At 41.9% G+C, this 2487-nt stretch overlaps 1 non-coding gene across 1 annotated transcript; it reads left to right on the top strand.

Moving 5' to 3' along the window:
- Positions 1–1207: 1207 nt before the first annotated feature.
- Positions 1208–1346, top strand: LOC111814872. The gene has a single exon (XR_002819742.1). It is a non-coding gene; the product is annotated as a small nucleolar RNA SNORA67 (small nucleolar RNA).
- Positions 1347–2487: the final 1141 nt, after the last annotated feature.

The raw sequence follows: 2487 nt of genomic DNA, 5'->3' as shown, positions 1-2487 counted from the left end.
GCTAAATAAACTGTAGCATAATCATAAAAAAAGAGAGGACTCAGAGATAAAAAGAAGTGAAAGCAGCACCTGTGGGATGAAAAAATCCCAGTGGAGCCAGCAGGCCTGGGGTCAGCCACAGTGAGGATAATCAAGTGCTAGAACTGCATTTCTTTTCCAGTTCAACATTTCAGTGGTTGCTGATCCATCTGCTTTTCAATGGTCATTTATGCAATCTTGCTAAGTGTCAGGCATCAATCAATACACAAAATTAGTGTAAGGGGAATTTGTAAAATACAAGATGGGAGAAATAGAAGCAGCCAGGATCTATAGATGTCTGACAATCATGTGAAAACTTAATGAATTCTGGACAGGGGAAATGATGTGCGTATGTTATGTGCTGCAGGTGAGGCCACTAGATGTCATCAGATTGCAGTTCTAGAATGGCAACTCTCGGGTCAGTTTCAGAAGTAGAATGAAGGAGAAAGACTCACTAGGGAGATAAGGTGATTTCTTGCTTTGATTATTAAGGCAACAGACTTCAACTTGATTCCTGACAGAAGGACTGAGGAGTGCAGGTACAGTGTGGGTTGCATTTCAAATCGCTAGCTGCAGGTAAGTGCACCTGAGCACCTGTGTTGTGAGTCTGGGCATCTAACAATGCACAGCCCTGCCCTTCTGTGAACATGTTTACTATAGAAAATAGGAGGTTCACTGAAGGCATTAGCCTACTACCCACATGCATCCCAATGGCTGGTACATGAATGTCACAGGAGGCACAGGGTACTGGTCCTCTTTGCTGAAAGGAAGTCCACTTGGTCAGGGCCTAGAATACAATGTCTACACTAGAGGACTTAGGGCTGCTGGTTGAAGCCAATTTTCAGGTAAACTACAACCTTTCTGCCACTGCCTTAATCAATCCCCTTACTGCCATCTCTCACGTGTCACTCTTGTGATGATTCCCACTCAGACTGTGAAGAGGCCTGACTTGCTTACATGGAGAGGCAGAAAGAATTCCCCAGGTAGTTACAATCTATATAGGAACATGAGAAATTCAAAGCATGGCTGAGATCTGCGTTGTATCATTGATCACCTTATTACTGAGGTAATTAAGATGGAACAGAGTGAACTACGAGCCTGTGAGTGGTGAAGACATCTCCAACTCTATTCAAGGTCCTGGCTGTAAACAAATCAAAAAACAAACTGCAACATTGGACCCAAGGTGATTATCCAAGGTGATTGCCTCTCCAAGGGCCCAACTAGCGTCACCTTCAGGAAAGAAGCAAATTAGAAGAAAATCAGACATACCTGGAGTCACTTGGGACATAGGTGCTTATTTTCTTTACTGTCCTTTGACCTTCACAGGTGAAAATATTGGAACTCTTTTTATTTTAGAGATGAACTACATCTCCAACTTCTTCCTGTGGAGTGTTCTATGCAGTCTCCGGTTCAGATGCAGGGATGCAGCAAGCAGTGCCCTGGAAGCCCATGTTTGCACGTTAACCTCAGGAGGTGGAGGTCTGTTCTGTATTCACAGGGAGGCAAGGAGCTGAGAATGGAAAGGGCTAGGGCTCAAGCAGTGCAAAAATCTTCTCTGCTCCATTTTGTTTCTTGCTTTCACTTCAGACACCTCAGATCTCTGTACACATGAATAAGAAAAAAATGAATTTGGCTTATAAGTTTCCCTGTTTTCTTCAGAGCTAGCTTTGAATAAACCCTTTGTCCTTTCCCTTCAAAATAAGTTGTTTCTAAAACTTCTTAAGGAGTGACAAACAGAACCATCTTTTGGGGCCTTAACAATCCTACAGTCAATCAGTGGCTATCTACTCTTGTCTAATACCTAAGTCCTGGTTTTACCTTTGAAAATACTAAGGATCACTAATGCTTTATGTGAGTACAAACCAGATATAAATCAGAACTTTTAGAAATGTTTGGCAACTTTTTTTCATGAACATGACCATAGCCATCTTTCCAGAAGCTAAGTTTGAGCTTCAAGGCAACACTGTCCCATGATCTCCTCAGAGGCATTCGCTAACATTTAACAGCTCTCCAAGACAAGAAAATGACAGCAGGATTTAGGGCCCAAGTTCAGCACAACTCTTTCCTTCTTTATCTGTAATTAAACTCCCGTTAAAAATTACACAGACAGAAATCTGGGAATATATGTGTAGAATCTAAGATTGAGGGATAGTTGCAGAACAAACAAAGTCAGCACAAATCAAATTTATTAATAGGTTCATGAAGCAAAGCTTCTCTAATGTTGCAGCTCAGTGAATTAGAAAAAACTCTGGGGAATTGGCCATGCTAGAAGCAAACAGGGAGTCCATAATGAATGAAACACAAATGATGAGCCATCCTGAGCCAAAAATGCTAGGAAAGGATTAAAAGCCTTAAGAATATTGGAATGTGGGTGTGGGCCATGCTGTGAGATATGCTCACTCAACACAGTGGTGTCCAGCTTGAGGGTTCTCATTCTTAGAAGAGGGCTCTTTAGACTGTGTATATGGA

Source organism: Octodon degus, unplaced genomic scaffold (assembly GCF_000260255.1).
Source record: "Octodon degus isolate 3935 unplaced genomic scaffold, OctDeg1.0 scaffold00813, whole genome shotgun sequence".
Classification (NCBI taxonomy): domain Eukaryota; kingdom Metazoa; phylum Chordata; class Mammalia; order Rodentia; family Octodontidae; genus Octodon; species Octodon degus.
The sequence above is the reverse complement of the archived record's forward strand: the minus strand, read 5'-3'. Positions and strand labels throughout refer to the sequence as shown.